Here is a 20,318-nt window from a genome sequence, read left to right as displayed (position 1 = left end):
GGTGGCGCAGCTGGCGCTGCAGTACAGCGCCCTTAACCACTGCGCCACCCGGGAGGCTCCAACGTGAATGTTATTTGGTCAATAGCGGCCATGTTGTTTTAGGTACTAGTCTGGAAAATATTGCATTGAGACCTTTGTCCATTGATGACCACGTAGCAAATTTCGTGCAGGTCGGTCATTCGTTGCCAGAGTAGCATTTTAAATGGCTGAAAATCCACCTTATTATGGGTCCTTGAGGCAAATGTGTTCCTTGTGAAGAGAGGGACCTATGTACATCATGTCATGTCTTTAGGTCAAACGGTGTTAGGGGCTTGACCTTTCAAAATTAGCATTCTCCATTGCTTGTTATTGCGCCACAAGCTGGCCAATCAGTGTAATTTTGTAAATGCCGGGTCTCTATGCCAAATTTAGTCAATCTTAGATATTGCTTGTGACGAACGTGCTAGTGTATGGAGATGGATCCACAGTCCCCTCCCCGATTTTATCGTGGGGGGGACGGACAATGATTGCAAAAATGACTGAACAGTAGGTTAAGTTGGTTTTAATATTTATTGAGAGTGTTATGAATTAGACTATTAGGCTTTTACTGACTAAATTGATTGGTAGTGTAGCCCATGGTAATGTAACCCACATGAGGGATAACGAGCCTCCCCAGGAAACATGATCAATCCCGGACAACTCTGAAAAGCATGGTCCCACTATGGAGATGAATATGGTCTCTTGCATCACAGTGGTGGTGTTATTTGATAGGCTACCTGCAACGCTATAACGTATTGTGGATTGAGAGTCCCAGGCATGGAGGGTTAGAGCGGTTCCATCTGAGAGGAGGGGTGGTGTGGGCCAGGCTGATCTATGCATGCTCGGACTCCTAGCATCAAGGGAGAATAGAAAGTTGTCTTTAATTTTCTTGTTTTATCTATTCTTAAATCTGGAATTTTAAATCTGGAATTGACGCACTAACAAAGCAGTCACCCTGCCTGTGTTTTTGGTCAAAAGCTGAGGGATGGAAGGACTGACTATGTATGCAAGGACTGACCATCCACGATAGCAAAATTATAGTTTTAACCATGTTTTGAGGCTATACAGTGTTTGTTTACATTTACTTTGTTTGCAAACATTGGAGTATAACAAGCTTATATTTTGGGTTATGATGGGGTACAACAGTTGAACTAAGCTCATGAAGCATTTATAAGTTATATTCTTCAATAATTAGTGTGTCTTTGGCTATGCCGGATTAAGTGATATGACATGCTATTCTATAAAATAATTTCTCTGTAATTAATATTACCTGATTGAGCTAATCATGTAACTGTAATTAACTAGAGAGTCGGGGCACCACGAAATAATATTTATTGAGCTGTTATCTTCCGAATAAAGACCTAGTAATATTTTACATCCAATAGCAGTCAATATTAATCGTAATCTTAATTCAATCTCATCTGAAAGTTGTAAATTCTTGGTTATCTGCACAAACCCAGGCTAACAAGTTGAATCAGCAATACAAAATTGGGTTTAATTATTTATTTCCTAAATACCTAACTAATCACACAGAATTACACATACACACAATTAAATCATAACTTGATTACAAATTACGTCATAAAGGAAAATGTCCCTAGCGGGTGGAACAGATATGACAGCTGGTTACACAAAAGAAAAGGGTCTGGGTTTGAGTGAAAGAGCGGGAAGACTTATGCATCTTATGCATTCTAAATTACCGCCCATTTGGAAAAGGAAAACGCAATAAATATTTACTCTGAGCTGCGCTTCGGTAGGTTGGTGGTAGATGGAAGGCCGTGTTGCCAAACCGAGTCCTTTGTCCTTTGAAGAAATGTCTCTGCTGGCAAATTGAATACGTTGTAGTAACGTCGTTGCGTGGTAGACGGGATACTCTGTCTGTTCCTTCCTAACCCTCATTTGCATCTGCTGTTGCTAACTCAACGGCAAGGAGGTATCACTTCTGTAGTGAATAAGAGTTCAAAATTCATACCATTTGCAACCAAAGCTCACGCTGATGTTGGCTTCGTTCTGTAGTTATTATCTGGACCATTCTGACATCAGACCGTCGTCCTCACATCCTCGGAACAGGAGGTTATATTATCGTCAAGGCTTTATAGGAAGGGAGAGGAGGGTGTGTTAAAGTTTTATAGCCCATGTCCCTTCACAGGGGCGGGCCACTGATTGAGCAGAGCCCCATCTATTGAAAACCCAAATTTCACAAGCTAAAATCACATTTCATCCCATCTCGAATAATATCATATTCAAACATTTAAAATGAACAACAATTCCATGTGAATCCGATAACTCTGTGTAGACTTTCCACTGTAGTGTTTGTCATCTTATCATTGATGAGAATGTCTCCGATGACAACCGAACTGACATCATATTCATTCAGTACCACCGCATATTTTCAATTGATTACCAGAATATAGTTAATTTCCCCCCACCTTCTGATGTTCCCAGAATCTATATGTTAACCAAGGGTTTTGCAAATGTAACATCAGTAGGGTAGAGAGAGGAAAGAGGTATTTATGACTGTCATGAAACCTACCCCCAGGCCAATGTCATGACAGTATGTATATATATTAATTATATGATGTAGTAACTAAGGATTCTAGCTCCAAGGTTGGCTGCCAGGGACAAAACATAAGCAGAAGGCAAATGCTTTCATGTCTGCCTGAATTATTGATGCAGTCATTATTATGTTGCAATGTTTAATGCCTGATCAAATGATACATTGTGAATTCCCTGTGATAGAGCTTGTGTTGTGCGTGGGCCAGGGGTGTAAATGCATCTCCGTCTCTCACACAGACCGTGAGAACAATAACATTTACCCCTGAACAGCTTGTAAACAATTGCTGCAGAGAGCAACAAATAAGTAGCAAATCTTGACTTCCATTAGAAGAAGAAAAATGTAATGTTGATAATCAGCGGTGCGGCATGTGATTTTTGAAACTGGATGTAATTCATTTGAGTCAAATATTTGTTTTAACTTCTACCAAGGAGGATTCATCAACATCAACAGGCGCTGGTTACTGGTTACTGGTTACCATTTTAGGAAAATTGTTATCCATTTGTGACCGACCACCTCGATTATGTCTCATGTTGCAAAATGATTCCTTGCGCACCTGATTACGCATAGAAGTAGGACTATAGGCTAAAAAAAATATTTCTGTATTGGCTTAATGCACCACCACTAAAGTAATGTTTTATTCACCTCCAATGGCAAACAAACGGTCTGTTTTTACATCACATTGAGGAACTGTCATTCTCAATGATTTGTAAAATCTTTCGATAACCACTTACCTTGAAAAGGACAAATGTCATGGTCTGATCCAGTGGAAACATAATTAAATACCTGATTTCATTTCTTATTAGTGCTTGGCTTGGACTGAAATAAGTTCCGGTACTCATTTTGGGTGCTGGTCGTATTTATATTTAGGTGCCGGAGTCCATAATACTTTTGAGCTAATATTCTATAAGAGGAACAGGAGCTCAAACGGTAGAACATTTGATGTGCCGGTACTCAGCTCCAGTGAGCTCCTGCCCATCTTAAGCACTGCTTCTTATCCCTTGTGTAAATAGCCTAAAGTTGTATCTGTCACAAGCTCACTGGTACGGGAAACTCTTGAGGGCCCAGAAATAATTTTTTATACAATAAAGTTCGCTAGCGTGAGCTTTGGGCCGGACCCAAGTTAATAGTTGATACAATATTTCAAGTCCGTTGCAGACAGACCATGTGTACCCAATGTGATTTATAGGATATTTATTTTTATCAGGATATTTTCTACCTGCTGGCTGCAATGGTTTTTATTTGTTGGATTTATGTAGGCTATTTTTACATTGTTGGAAATGTTAATAGAAGTTAGTTTTTAGGTTTTTCGATTTGGATAGAATTTTGATTAACCATGTGACAATGATATGAAGACATTATTATTATAAATTAATTGAAACTATTCCACATGTGCTTATGAAAACCGTAACTGGCACGCAGATCGGTAGAAATGGTAAGATGGATCGGTAGAAATGATAAGATTCCACATGAGAAAGGTTACAGACTCCTTATGTAGCCTATTACCAGCAACTTCAGGAGAGTAATGTAAGGAGAATGGTTAGGTCAGGTTTTTCTCTTATGGTTATCTTGATCTCTGGCTCCCTCTTGAGTAATTTGTCTTATTTCATCAAACAGTAACATTTAAAGCATCAAACAAGCTCAATGTATATAGTTGATTTTATTAAAACTAGGGAAGCATGATATTTCGGTAAGGATATCAGAATTGTCCGATATTAGCTAAAAATGCTGGCATCGGTGTCTAGTTTAAAGTCGCAAAAGTTGCAAAACTGATGTCAAAGCTGGCGTGCATATCTATATAACGTAGCTAGATGACGTAAAAAAACAAAATACAGCGTTACACGTGCAACACAGCATTCCTAACCTAGCCCACAATGTCTGTGGTGTGGATCTATTATTAAGTTTCAACTGAAGATAGCAAAAAGGCCATGTGCAACGTTTGTGCTGCTATTATTTCCCAAGGAGGGGAGAAAGTGAAATCTTTCAATAGCACAAACCTAATTTGAAAGTTAATCACCCCCAGACGTTCAGCGACTACTTAAAACAAAAGCAGAAAAAAACAGCAAAACGAGACAACTCAAAAGCGAAATCCATTAACGGCAAGATAATGGCATTCATTGCTCTTGACAATCAACCGTTATTTGTCGTTGATGATGTTGGCTTTCGCCGACTGGTCGAGCACCTCGAGCCCCGGTACACACTACCAAGTAGGCTCTGTTTTTTTAGATGTTGCCCTACCGGAGTTGCACAGTATTGTTGAAATGTACATCCATGAGCTACTTGCTATGGGCATCACTGCTATTTGCTTCACGACTGACGTTTGGACCAACAATATCAGCCCCATAAGCATGCTGAGTCTGACAGCACAGTGGGTCGACGAGGATTTCGTACTGAGGAAAGCTGTATTGCATGCTCAAGAATGTGCTGGTTCTCATACCGCTGCTGCCATTTCAATGTCATTTGAGAAACATGTTTGAAACTTGGAAACATGAACACACTCCTAGCGCCATTTGAACAACTGACTCGAGAAATAAGCTCATCAACTGCGTCTGCAGCAGACATAATACCCTCTGTCGTGGCATTGAAACGCCTGTTCAACAAAACTGCCGACACAGACCGTGGGGTTAATAACTTGCAAAAGTACTCTACTTGTGGCTGTGAACAAGCGATTCGATGGCATTCTCTGAGACTCTTTACTGTGTCGCCACAATGCTCTGTGCTAGGTACAAGGACCGCTACTTTGATGCAGACACGAAACAGGGTTTACGTGAAATGTTAGACACAGCTGGACAAGATGGAAACGGACACAGTGACAGTGCGCACCGAAGAGGACCCACGACAGAAGAAGCCACGGATAGATAGAGCTGAAACTTCACTGTTTGACATGTATGATGAAATCCTGGTTGAGAATGAAACGACTGAACAAATGAACAACGAAACTGCACAGCAAGTAAGTGAAAGAAATAGGTCTTGATTATGTTTTACTGGCAATGGGGACATATGTAAATGCCAACAAAATAACTTTTTGGTGTGTGTGTGTGTGTGTCAACTATTTAACTGTACTAGAGTGTTTAAAAGGCCGCTGAAATTGTAAATATCGGTATCGGGTTTTTTGGCAAAGAAAATATTGGATATGTGGATGAATGCTTCATGGCAGACTGGAACCCCTTTAACTCCATTTTACTTGTACAGCTTGTTTGGCCCACATTGTGTCAAGTCACTTGAGTTGACACTGACCTTGTGCAGAAAGTAGTCCATCACAACTTTTTCCCACTGATATTTGTCGATGGTGCCTGCTAAATTCAGGGCAGAAATGTTGTTGTGAGCAGTAGCCTAATATTTGCAGTTCTACATGGCTAACGTTATATCTTTCAAAAAAGCTGTGGTAGGAAGTATTATCTACACATACCGAGCAGCTCATGCTGAACAGAAACATTTCTCTACACTCGTAATAACATCTGCTAACCATGTGTATGTGACCAATAAAATGTGATTTGATTTGAGAAGCACGCTACATGGCAGACCAATCCCAACTCCTTTCTCGGCATGTCCAGCCCATCCATTATCTCAGCCAGTCATGGCTAGCGGGAAGGTTCCTGTCTTTTTCCATGGCTAAAACAAATAGGCTCGTCATTTCACAATATTATTTGTATTTACAGATGGCAAACAAGTTTGTTATTAAGTCGCATGAAAGTTCACATGTTCCAGAATGCATTTCTGCCCAAAGCCACATTTTGATAATAAAAAATCAAATGCTTCCTGAAACGTCACATTTTAAGAAGTCTATAGGAGAAATACATTATTTTAAGATGGATATTTTTCTCTAACTTGAAATTCTACCCCACTCTTGATGCCTGAGTGACACATTAACTTTATGTTCCAAGCCAAAGCTAAAATTTTCCCTCCCTAAAAAATATGCTTCAAAATCATTGACGGTAAAGTCATGTACATCTGCTATATCTGTTGTGCTACAGCATAATCTGTGCAAAGCCATGGCTTCACATCTGCCTAAACAGATTTATTGTGCCCATGGGGGAACTCCCCCCCCCCCCCCCACCACCACCTCCCTTAGATCTGTTTATCGAAGTGAGCAGAGCCCAGATCACCCCCTCACCAGCCATACTACTCCTAGTCTTGTTTGGAGGCATTTGGGAAGCTGTGCATTGAAAGTTTAAAGGGAAGATTGCAGACTTAGGTTGCTGTTAAACGTCCTGATTTGTTTGATCCTTCTAACTAAAAGTACAATACAATACATTTTGTATTTTTGGAGAAATGTCAAATACATTTTTGTCACATACACATGGTTAGCAGATGTTAATGCGAGTGTAGCGAAATGCTCGTGCTTCTAGTTCTGACAATGCAGTAATAACCAACGGGTAATCTAACCTACCAATTTCACAACTACCTTATACACACAAGTGTAAAGGGATGAAGAATATGTACATAAATATATATGAATGAGTGATGGTACAGAACGGCATAAGCAAGATGCAGTAGATGGTATCGAGTACAGTATATACATATGAGATGAGTAATGTAGGGTATGTAAACATTATATCAAGTGGCATTGTTTAAAGTGGCTAGTGATACATGCTTTACATCGATTTTTCCAATATTAAAATGTCTGGGGTTGAGTCAGTATGTTGGCAGCAGCCACTCAATGTTAGTGGTGGCTATTTCACAGTCTGATGGCCTTGAGATAGAAGCTGTTTTTCAGTCTTGGTCCCTGCTTTGATGCACCTTTACTGACCTCACCTTCTGGATGATAGCTGGGTGAACAGGCAGTGGCTCAGGTGGTTGTTGTCCTTGATGATCTGTATGGCCTTCCTGTGATATCGGGTGGTGTAGGTGTCCTGGAGGGCAGGTAGTTTGCCCCCGGTGATGCGTTGTGCAGACCTCACTACCCTCTGGAGAGCCTTACGGTGGAGCAGTTGCCGTACCAGGCGGTGATACAGCCCGCCACATTTCTTCAGCCTCCTGAGGTTGAAGAGGCGCTGCTGCGCCGTCACCACGTTGTCTGTGTGGGTGGACCAATTCAGTTTGTCTGTGATGTGTACGCCGAGGAACTGAACTTACTAACCTCTCCACTACTGTCCTGTCGATGTGGATAGGGGGGTGCTCCCTCTGCTGTTTCCTGAAGTCCACGATCATCTCCTTTGTTTTGTTGACGTTGAGTGTGAGGTTATTTTCCTGACACCACACTCCATGGGCCCTCACCTCCTCCCTGTAGGCCGTCTCGTCGTTGTTGGTAATCAAGCCTACCACTGTCATGTTGTCTGCAAACTTGATGATTGAGTTGGAGTCGTGCATGGCCACGCAGTTGTGGGTGAACAGGGAGTACAGGAGAGGGCTCAGAACGCACCCTTGTGGGGCTCCAGTGTTGAGGATCAGCGGGGTGGAGATGTTGTTACCTACCCTCACCACCTGGGGGCAGCCCGTCAGGAAGTCCAGTACCCAGCTCGACAGAGTCTCGAGCTTGATGACGAGTTTGGAGGGTACTATGGTGTTAAATGCTGAGCTGTAGTCGATGAACAGCATTCTCACATATGTATTCCTCTTGTCCAGATGGGTTAGGGTAGTGTGCAGTGTGGTTGTGATTGTGTCGTCTGTGGACCTATTGGGGCGGTAAGCAAATTAGAGTGGGTCTAGGGTGTCAGGTAGGGTGGAGGTGAAATGGTCATTGACTAGTCTCTCAAAGCACTTCATGATGACGTGAGTGCTACGTGGCGGTGTCGTTTAGCTCCGTTACCTTAGCTTTCTTGGGAACAGGAAAAATGGTGGCCCTCTTGAAGCATGTGGGAACAGCAGACTGGGATAAGGATGGATTATGTCCGTAAACACACCAGCCAGCTGGTCTGCGCATGCTCTGAGGACGCAGCTGTGGATGCCGTCTGGGCCTGCAGCCTTGCAAGGGTTAACACGTTTAAATGTTTTACTCACATCTGCTGCAGTGAAGGAGAGTCCGCAGGTTTTGGTAGCGGGCCGTGTCAGTGGCACTGTATTGTCCTCAAAGCGAGCAAAGAAGTTGTTTAGTCTGTCTGGGAGCAAGACATCCGCATCCACGATGGGGTTGGTTTTCTTTTTGTAATCTGTGATTGGCTGTAGACCCTGCCACATACCTCTTGTGTCTTGAAGCGTGGAATCAGATTGGTCGGACCAGCGTTGAGCAGACCTGAGCGCGGGAGCTTCCTGTTTTAGTCTCTGTCTATAGGCAGGGAGCAACAAAATGGAGTCGTGGTAAGCTTTTCCGAAAGGAGGGCTGGAGAGGAATTATATGCATCGCGGAAGTTAGAATAACAATGATCCAGGGTTTTACCAGCCCTGGTAGCACAATCGATATGATGATAGAATTTAGGGAGTCTTGTTTTCAGATTAGCCTTGTTAAAATCCCCAGCTACAATGAATGCAGCCTCTGGATATGTGGTTTCCAGTTTACATAGAGTCAAATAAAGTTTGTTCAGGGTCATCGATTTGTCTGCTTGGGGGGGAATATATGCGGCTGTGATATAATCAAAGAGAATTCTCTTGGTAGATTATGCGGTCGATATTTGATTGTGAGGAATTCTAAGTCAGGTGAACAGAAGAACTTGAATTCCTGTAAGTTGTTATGATCACACCACGTCTCGTTAATCATAAGGCATACCCCCCGCCCCTCTTCATACCGGAAAGATGCTTGTTTCTGTCGGTGCGATGCGTGAAGAAACCAGCTGGCTGTACCGACTCCGATAGAGTGAGCCATGTTTCCGTGAAGCAAAGAACGCTAGTCTCTTATGTCTCAATGGAATGCAACCCTTGCTCGGATTTCATCAACCTTGTTGTCAAGAGACTGGACATTGGCGAGTACTATGCTCGGGAGCGGTTTGCAATGTGCCTATCTCCGGACCAGAAGACCGCTTCGTCTGCCCCTTTTACGGCGTCGTTGTTTTCCTGGGTGGTGTGCAAAACACAGTATCCGCTTTGGGAAAGTCGTATTCCTGGTTGTAATGATGGTGAATTGACGTTGTTCTTATATCCAGTAGTTCCTCCCGACTGTATGTAATAATACCTAAGATTACCTGGGGTACCAATGTAAGAAATAACACGGTGGAAAAAAACAAAATACTGCATAGTTTCCTAGGAACGCGAAGCGGCCAACTCTGTCGGCCCCGGAAGTCATGTGTGGTCAGGTATATTTTATCTGAATTTTGAAAAGTGTTTGTAAATGTGATGTAAAGAGGAGCACTACACAAGCAGGAGTGAAGACAATGTATACAAGATGGTGAAAACCCACATATTAAGTCTGAGGTTTTAATAGTAAAAAAAAAAACTATCATGTGATTTATTTATTCTGTATTAGCATAGCCGCTTTCACACCCCTGGCTTACCTCTACTAGCTAACCCTTATCAGCGTTGGAACACATTACATATTAGCAGTTCAACACATGAGCATTTCTCGTACTGTTGAACAAAATCAAGATAAACCGTTGCCATCCATAGTAAGAAATTGAATGTCTATAACCAAACTGGCTAAAACTCTGTTGTTGGCTGATGGTATTTAGAGCTAGCCACATGCTAACCGCAAGTGCTACTACTTGCAGCAGTAAATCCAGTTATAATGGTTAACACAAACATGGGCTATTATGATATTCTGCAAGTTATATCGGCCAATAAAGATCAGGCAGTTCAGCCAAAATAAAAACGTAACTTGAATTAAACAATGACATTTAATATAATTGGTATTTGACCATTTTATTTGGTTTAGTATTCTGTTGGAGTTTTTGTGGCTTGCTATCTAGCTAGTTTATTCCATCCCCAAACACCATGCTAGCTCTGTGTGAGTGTGCCAGTTGGTTTTGCATGGCCAGGTGAACTTAGATAGCTGGCTATGTTTTTACAAAAAAATTATCATCTACTAGCAACATGACAAAAGTCTTTGGGCACTAGTACCTACCTGCCTGATTCACCGAAGCCGCCCGCCCTCGTGCTGTAGTAACACCAGTGCTGTCACTGGACTTGGAGCCTACATTGACTGTGGGAACAGAACAGGTTTTTAACCTCCGCTTCATGGGCTGTGATTCAATCTCGTTATTTTTACCCCAACAGCTCTCTCCCTCCACTTTCCTTTGGGGGAATCCCAGTCGAAACCGGATGCAGTTTGATTGCCATCTTAGTCACGTGTCCAACTCCGGTGGACACAAAGTATAATATTTTATCAACAAGCTAGCAATTATTTTTTTAAATGACAATGACTTTAGCAGTGGCAAATGGGAATATGACACTGAGTGGCTCAGACTGATAGTGAGGAGCCTATAAAACGTAGCTAGATAGCTTCATAAACACATTTTGGGGGATTTGGAAAAAATGACTGAACTATGAAACTAGCTAGGCAGCTATGGCTGTAGCTAGATACCTGACAGGAGTGATGACTATGTTAGCTTGCTAGGTACATCAATAGCTTTAGTTTGGTTGTTTTTAGGCTCAACTTCAAGATTTCCACCAAGGACATTGCCTCTCCGATCATCACTCTCCCTCACTTTGGCAAGGGACATTTAAGGTACACTCTGATGTGACGATGTAAAACGTCCTTCAATGGTTGAGGGCAGAGGGCTGTCTACTTCACGTTTGGACCATAGCCATGTTGGAGCCACTTCCACTGTTGGTAGCCATCTTAATCTTTTGGGACAAAGTGAACCCTGCATATAACTGAAACGCCATGGGTTCCCCTGACCCAGTCTGTCCGCCTCATCTTCAAGAAGCAGTCACACATTCTTCCCATCTTCTCACATTTCGGCCAAACATGCATGCCGGTAAACAGTATTGCAGTCACACCCACTACCACCAGGCCGTTCCCTTTTTGACATCAAAGCAGCAATGTATTGTTGGTATATGAGTTTTTGATAAATGTAATTCAAATTGTGAAAATAGAAGTGTGGAATATATTGTTTTATATAAACTTTTGCATAAAGACCATTTATATTGAATATCATTATGTTTTTAGATTTGTGGAAATATATTGTGCAACATCCCCTTTTAAAGCTCTACATGATTGAACTACATACCATATAGTGATGGAGGGGAAATCAATACAGTAACATATATTATATGGGTATTTGACTCCAAAGTATCGATTTGTAGCGTTAGCTACTGCTAGTTGGCTGTACCTGCGCCAAAACTCAGGTATTTTTAATTCTCATCTTTTTAAATAGTGAGCCAACATGTTTTCAGTGCTTTTGTTCCCCCTGACTAATCAAAACTTGATTTTTCATTGTCTCTTGTATATAGCAATACATATGGTATCGTGAGAATCACAATGCATATCGTATCGCCACCTAAGTATTGTGATATCGTATCATGAGGTCCCTGGCAATTCCCAGCCCAAATAACATACTTTTGGCCATGTAGTGTATGTGGACACTTGTCTCATTCCAAAATCATGGGCATTAATATGGAGTTCTCCCAGAAGAATGGAGGATTCTCCCCAGAAGAATGGAGGATTTCCACTAGATGTTGGAACATTGCTGCGGGGACTTGCTTCTATTCAGCCACAAGCATTAATGAGGTTGTGCATGGATGTCAGGAGATTAGGCCACAGTCGGCGTTCCAATTCATCTCAAAGGTGTTCGATGGGGTTGAGGTCAGGACTCTGTGCAGGCCAGTTAAGTTCTTCAACACCGGGCTCAAAACCATTTGTGTATGAACCTTGCTTTGTGCACGGGGGCATTGTCATGCTGAAACAAAGGGCCTTCCCCATGTTATTGCCACAATTTTGGAAGCACAGAATTGTCTAGAATGTCATTGTATGCTGTAGCGTTTAGATTTCCCTTCACTGGAACTAAGGGGCATAACCCTAACCATGAAAAATGGCACCAGACCATTATTCCTTCTCCACCAAACTTTACAGTTGGCACTATGCATTTGGGCAGGTGGGGTTCTCCTGGCATCCGCCAAACCCAGATTCGTTCATCGAACTGCCAGATGGTGAAGCATATTTCATCACTCCAGAGAACACATTTCCACTGCTCCACAAAGTCCAATGGCGGCGAGCTTTACACCACTCTAGCCGATGCTTGACATTGCACATGGTGATCTTAGGCTTGTGTACGGCTGCTTGGCAATGGAAACTAATTTCATGAAGCTCCCGACGAACAGTTCTTGTGCTGAGGTTGCTTCCAGAGACAGTTTGGAACTCAGTTGTGAGTGTTGCAATCAAGGACAGACAATTTTTATGCGCTACGCACTTCAGCACCTGTTCTGTGAGCTTGTGAGGCCTACCATTTTGCGGCTGAGCTATTGTTGCTCCTAGACGCTTCCACTTCGCAATAACAGCACCTGCAGTTGACCGGGAAGTCCTACCAAGGCAGAAATTTTACAAACTGACTTGTTGGAAAGGTGTCATTTTTATTTAACCTTTAATTAGGCCAGTCAGTTAAGAACAAATTAATATTTACAATGACGGCCAAGCCCTAACCCTGACGATGCTGGGCCAATTGTGTGTCGCCCTATGGGAATCCCAATCACGGCCGGTTGTGATACAGCCTGAAATCGAACCAAGGTCTGTAGTGACGCCTCTAGCACCGAGATGCAGTACCCTAGACTGCTGCGCCACTCGGGAGCATCCTATGACGGTGCCACGTTGAATGTCACTGAGCTTTTCCGTACGGGCCATTCTACTGCCAATGTTTGTAAATTGAGATTTTATGTCTGTGCTCAATTTTATGCACCTGTTAGCAATGGGTGTGACTGAATTAGTCGAATCCACTAATTTGAAGAGGTGTCCACATACATCCATCCAGCAGAGGGCTGATCTACAAAAGTATCACATCGCCTGTCCAATTTCTTCCAGATTGTCCTGATCATTATTGAAGGATGTTCATTAATATTGATAAATGGCTTTTGTCTCTTGACTGCACGAGGCAGACTGACTCAGGAATGCAATTTCATTTCTTAAGTCTGTTATGTTTAGCATTTCTTTCCTGCCTGGCTTCTCACCAAAGGCTGTGAAAATGTCAACAGACAATGTGGACCTGTTTGGTAGGATGAGGAAGAGGCTCCCAGGTGTAGGGGCGGGCCAGTTGCTTCTGTGGAGGCATATCATGTGTTTTTGTTTCATCATGATATGCCCAGCTTCTCCTCCCTTTCGTATACACCTCTAATCTGCTCATTACAAAGTGTTTAAAAAAAAATTGCACATAGACCATAATCTGCGCTCAGCTCACATAGTCAGCTCTGCTGTGGAGCACCGAAACTTGCCTGTACACACCTGCTGGGATGACGTGTGCACTGGGTTTTTTGGTCGTCACATATGCTGTCACATGATAACATGTGTTCAGATCTGATTGATCGTTACCTGTGAGACTCCTCGTGCTCGGAAGACTTACCAATCCTTCAGAGATATTGAAATTAAAAAGTCAATGTGTGTTTGATGTGCTGCTGCTCTCTGGTTCCCTGAACCAACCTGAACCCAGACAGAACACACCGCTAATGAGGCTGCTTGCCTGGGGCGGGATCTGTTATGTCTGCCTGAGGTCAGCCCCCAGTCCACCCCCACCTCCACTCTTCAGGCACTGTCTCTCTCCCTACAGCAACTCTTTCCGTTTTCTCATTAGGGCTCCCATCTTCCAATTCCACAGTTGCCTTTTCACCTCCCTTTTTCTCTTTCTTTCCTGTGGGTTTGCCCATTTTTCCCCCTGTTAATTGTTTGCTGGTGTCAGCCCTATTAGCAGCCCAGTGCCTGAAGGAGTCTGCAGTAGCATTAAGCTGTGCACATGCTACATACACACAAAGAAATACTGTGGCGAGTTTCCATTTGAGATTTACACCGCTGGCAGCCGTGTCTCACTGGGCCATGGCTCCGGCGGATCAAGGCACTTGGTACTTTTCAGCTCTCATTTACATAACAATTGATAACTGTGATCTTTAACACATTCTCACGAAGCAACTGTCTTGATGATGCAGAGGTTGTAAATTCTGCTCACTCCAAGTCTAGTGTCACACTCCTGACGTGGAAACATAATCATTACACTAGGGCTTACATTAACATAAACCACTGGCCACACACTGGTGTGGGGTACGTCTCAGATCGATGTGCAGCACAAAATATTTAATTTACCCTGTCCTCCAGCCCGTGTCCAATGAATACATGAAAGAACCTGTTGTTTCTCTAATAACACCTAAACCCAGAGTTTATTCAGGTTTGTGCATGCCATTACCTATAGACCTTAGCAGGGGTGAAAGTGGAATGAATTTCTTCCCGGTACGGGACCTCCTATGTGTGCTTGTCAAACCGTCATTTCAATGGGCTCCTTTACTAGGCCACCCATGCAGGTTCATCTGCTCACAACATTTCCAGCCTCCAAACAGTAATGAATGGAAAGAGACCTCTGTTACACAACATACCAAAAAGTGTAATGACATTTGCCGATTGTCATTAGTCCACAACGTCTCGGCCACTCAGCTCTGCCTTGGCAAAATGTACGTGTTCTTGTCAAACCACATCACATTTTGGGGTGTAGGCTATACCACCTGTTTTTCATGAGGTAATTATAAATAGTGGTGTAGTAGCCTAGAGTTTAATTTTTATTTTTTTATTGCCATTCTGTTTTCATTATTGTAGTAGGCTCATGTTTTACCAGTACTGTGTACCCCTACTATTTATTTTTCCGGGACACCAGACCGCATTATTGTCACCCCTGGTCCGACAGGATATTTAAACATGGTCCTCTACCAGCTGGCCAGAATGTTTGCTTCATAATTCTGTATGTTAAAAAATGTGTTTCTTGAAGGACCCATGCACATGATCAGTGTTCTCTGTGTTGCGTGAGTAAAATGAGCACGCATTTAGCTGTTGCCATTACTTTCCTCTCACCAGCACTAATTCAAAAGTGCTTTCCCCGGAATCTTAAATAAGCATGCCCCATTCAAAAAATGTAGAACTAAGAACATATATAGCCCTTGATACACTCCAGACTTGACTGCCCTTGACCAGCACAAAAACATCCTGTGGCGTTCTGCATTAGCATCAAATAGCCTCCGCGATATGCAACTTTTCAGGGAAGTCAGGAACCAATATACTTAGTCAGTTAGGAAAGCTTAGGCTAGCTTTTTTTAAACAGAAATTTGCATCCTGTAGCACTAATTCCCAAAAGTTTTGGGACACTGTAAAGTCCATGGAGAGTAAGAGCACCTCCTCCCAGCTGCCCACTGCACTGAGGCTAGGAAACATTGTCACCACTGATAAATCTACGATAATCGATCATTTCAATAAGCATTTTTCTACGGCTGGCCATGCTTTCCACCCGACTACCCCGGCCAACAGCGCATCACCCCAAACTGTTATAGACCTATATCCATCCTGCCCTGCCTTTCTAAAATCTTTGAATGCCAAGTTAACAGATCACCGAACATTTCGAATCCCACCGTACCTTCTCTATTAGGCAATCTGGTTTCCGAGCTGGTCATGGGTGCACCTCAGCCACGCTCAAGGTCCTAAACGATATCCTAACCACCCACGATAAAAGACGTACTGTGCAGCCGTCTTCATCGACCTGGCCGAGGCTTTCGACTCTGTCAATCACCGTATTCTTATCGGCAGACTCAACAGCCTTGGTTTCTCAAATGACTGCCTCGTCTGGTTCACCAACTACTTCTCACATAAAGTTCAGTGTGTCAAATCGGGAGGGCCTGTTGTCCGGACCTCTGGCAGTCTTTATGGGGGTGCTACAGGGTTCAATTCTCGGGCTGATTCTTTTCTCTGTATATATCAATGATGTTGCTCTTGCTGCTGGTGATTCTCTGATCCACTTCTACGCAGACGGCACCATTCTGTATACATCTGGCCCTTCTTTGGACACTGTGTTATGCTGCCAAACATACTCTCGTAAAACTGACTATCCTACCGATCCTTGACTTCGGCGATGTCATTTACAAAATAGCCTCCAACACTCTACTCAACAAACTGGATGCAGTCTATTACAGTGCCGTCCGTTTTGTCACCAAAGCCCCATATACCACCCACCACTGCGACCTGTATGCTCTTGTTGGCTGGCTCTCACTACATATTCATCACCAAACTCACTGGTTCCAGGTCATCTATAAGTCTCTGCTAGGTAAAGCCCCGTCTGATCTCAGCTCACTGGTCACCATAGCAACATCCACACGAAGCACGCACTCCAGCAGGTACATTTCACTGGTCACCCCCAAAGCCAACATTTACTTTGGCCACCTTTCCTTACAGTTCACTGCTGTCAATGACTGGAACGAATTGCAAAATGTTGTATATCTCCCTCTCTAACTTTAAGCATCAGCTGTCTGAGCAGCTTACCGATCACTGTACCTGTACACAGCCAGTCTGTAAATAGCACACCCAACTACCTCATCCCCACATTGTTATTTATCCTCTTGCTCTTTTGCACCCCCAGTATCTCTACTTCCACATCCTCATCTGCACATCTATCACTCCAGTGTTAATGCTAAATTGTAATTATTTCGCCTCTATGACCTATTTATTGCCTTACCTCCCTACTCTTCTACATTTGCACACACTGTACATATATTTGTCTATTGTGTTATTGACTGTACCTTTGTTTGTAACTCTGTTTGTGTCGCTTTGCTTTATCTTGGCCAGGTCGCAGTTGTAAATGAGAACTTGTTCTCAACTGGCCTACCTGATTAAATAAAGGTGAAATAAAATCACTATCTTGAAACTGGCACTGCAGATCTTGGGTAATATGCTCATACATGGAGAGGTATGGTGGTTAATATATTGCCTAAAACAATATACTGTCACACTTCTCTCCCTTTCTCCTTTTCTCTTGCCCTCCTTCACTATCAGTCTGTGTCAAATAAATCCCCATGTATGTAAAAATAAATATCAGGTACATCCACTTTTCAGTTGAGCTTTTGCACTTTTTAAATTAAACTGAAAACCCACCAGTGGGGCACATTGAAAAGCTCATGTCAGGGATCTGTTGGCCTTGTGAGTGTGTTAGTGGAAAATATGTTTTGAAACAGAACTCTAGTTAGCCTGACAGGTGAGGTCATACATAAGCCGGTCTCCATGACACGCTACCAAACAGTGTTAGTGAACTGTTGCCTCTTCGACTCCTCCTTTTCCTCCTCCCCCTCTTCTTCCCCTCCTTCCTGCTTCAGGGCATCTGGCATATTCCAGTGGATGAGATTGATCGCCCTGGCAGTTTTGCATCTCATATGAACCGATCCATCGTCCTCTTGCTGGAGGTGCTGTCTCAGCTGAAGGACCACGACACACTGATAAAATTCTCTTTCATTCTCCAGAGAGCCCCTGACCAGGGAAAGTAAGGATCTCTTATGACTCAACCATGTTTCTCTGTTTTTCATGGCAACCATTTTTTCTAGTGCTTTTGTGTGAATTTGTTACTCTTCTCTTTCTTTTCTCTCTCTCATGTCTTAAAGGAAGTATTTGCGGGATGTGGATCGTCAGGTTTTGGCCCAGAGAGCATTTTTCCTAGCTGTAAAATTCCTGGAGGACAATCTGAACAAACTCACAGGGGTTTGCAACCAAAGCACTCTACACACTTGGAGAGGAGCTGAAAGCAGCTCCGTAGTTTATAGTTTCAGCATGCTCTTACTTGTGTTGTGACGGGCTCTGTTCTTTCTCAGGTGTCAGAGCAGCCTTCCAAAGTGCCTGCGCCCTCCATGGGGGAAATGACAACCGCAGACACGTCCAACAGGCCCAGTGCAGAGGACAGCAGTCATGCACTGCATAAGAAGCCTGAGCTCACTGAGGAACCCCAGGTCACTGCCCCAGGCCCTGACTCTGGGTCCCGGGAGACCCCTCAGACACAGCCAGCCCTTCTGGCCACAGACAGAAACAGGGGGGATCAGCAGCAGAGAACTCCATCTGGGAAGGTGGAAGCTGCTGTGGGCGAGTGGGCCAGAGCAGGGCCAGAGGAGCCCATGGAGCTGGATGCTGGCCACTGGGGGCGTCCCTCCAAGACCACAGACTCACAGGGCAGACAACCAGACACGGTGTCTCCCAGAACTGTCCTGGATCCTGGGGAGAAAGTGGTTGAGAGCAGCCGCGCACCGGAGCTTTCACTGGAGGACCTGAGCATCAGCTCCAGACAGCAGCAGCAGCAGCTCCAGTGCCCGGTAGCTAAGGGCCCAGTGTTAGCCAGCGGAGCAGAGCAGGGACTAGCCCAGGGGGCGCTATGCAGGCCCAGCAGGAAGAGGAAGCTCCTGGATGACGTGGAGTCAGGCGAAACTCTTCTGCTGGATGCCTACCGGGTGTGGCAGCAGGGCCAGAACGTCATGACCTACGACCTGGGGCGCATTGAGAAGATCATGTCAGAGACATACATGCTCATCAAGCAGGTATGCTGTACTTTTATGAGTTATTGTCGCAAACTCCCCTGTTTACCGTCACGTTTACAGCCACATTTCTCTCTCCCATCAACAATTGATTTTTAACTGTGCCATGTCATGCACACATAATATATACTCACTGAAAAAGGAAATGGGTTTGGGAAATCCCTTTTGATATTGATTTAGCAAAGAGACCTGAAACACAGAGGGGACTTTCCCTACTCATGCAACTGCTATAAAATACTGTCATAAGGAACCAAATAGCACACAAGACCACTTTTAGCCTAATCATCTTCCCAGTGCTACATGTATTAACTAAGATATTAACACAAATAGCACTTAATATTTACAGCTTATAATCATAAGTATAATCATAAAAGGGCAGCAGGCAGCCTAGCGGTTAAGAGCATTGGGCCTGCAACTGAAAGGTCGCTGGTTTGAATCCCCAAGCCGACTAGGTGAAAAATCTGCCTGTGCCCTTGAGCAAGGCACTTAACCATAATTGCTCCTGTAAATTGCTCTGTATTTGCTCTCTCGTTTGCGAAGTGACTAAAAATGCAAAATAAATCATTATAAGCATTAGTATATCTCACCATAAATTTAATTGGTGTTTTCATTACATTTTGTAAATCCTGACCTAGCTAATAGGGAACTGTACAAAGTGTTTATTATTCTAAATGTCAATTATTCTAAATGTCTTATTTTCCAACAGTGATGGAATTGATCATTTCCGATGAAAGGTCTTCTGTATTACGTGGCCCAGTAATGGCTTCCGTGGATTCAGACAGAGAGAATGACCCATTTATTATTTCTGTCTTACCAGCAGACAACACAGATTTATTGCTCACTGACTAAATTACTGGTTTCCTGTTTTTCTGAGACAACCGTTACCTGTTTGAAAGGTTAAGGTTGTGCATTTTGTCAAGACAGCAAAATGATTTTGTGCTTTGTGATTGGGACCCTTTCTAGTGCACTGGCACTGCTTGTGTAGAACCAGTCATGGTCTTGCCCGCTCACTGACTCTGAAGCTAAACGTAAACTTCTGATTCAGTTTGGACTTCTGTTACCAAGAACTGACACTGTTGTATTAAGTAGGTACCCTATAGTTCTTGAGATTCCGTTTGATAGACTGAGCAAAAAGGGACATTTCTATTGCAGCACTGTAACCGGAATGTTGAGTTGATTTAATTTAATAATTTCTTCCACTTGCATAGCAGAACTGATCAAATAATAGAGGGATTAGTTACTTTGTGTATTGCATCTGAGCCAACTTCTCCTTTTCTGTTGGCTGGCATTGAGGGTGTTGTTTGAGCACAGCTCTCATCAGCCTCTAGACGCATAGCTAGTGATCAATGCTGACCGTGGGGAACCTGGTATGACATTGGCTATGTGTCAAGCCACAGAGCTGGAGTGGGAGGCAACAGAG

General features: G+C 43.4%; 1 pseudogene; it reads left to right on the top strand.

Moving 5' to 3' along the window:
• Positions 1–20,318, top strand: part of LOC135513618 (calcineurin-binding protein cabin-1-like) — an 83,272-nt pseudogene that overhangs the window by 37,930 nt on the left and 25,024 nt on the right.

This window comes from Oncorhynchus masou, chromosome 25, assembly GCF_036934945.1.
Source record: "Oncorhynchus masou masou isolate Uvic2021 chromosome 25, UVic_Omas_1.1, whole genome shotgun sequence".
In the NCBI taxonomy this organism is placed as follows: domain Eukaryota; kingdom Metazoa; phylum Chordata; class Actinopteri; order Salmoniformes; family Salmonidae; genus Oncorhynchus; species Oncorhynchus masou.
Note: the sequence above shows the minus strand (reverse complement) of the source record. Positions and strands in the feature narration are given on the sequence as shown.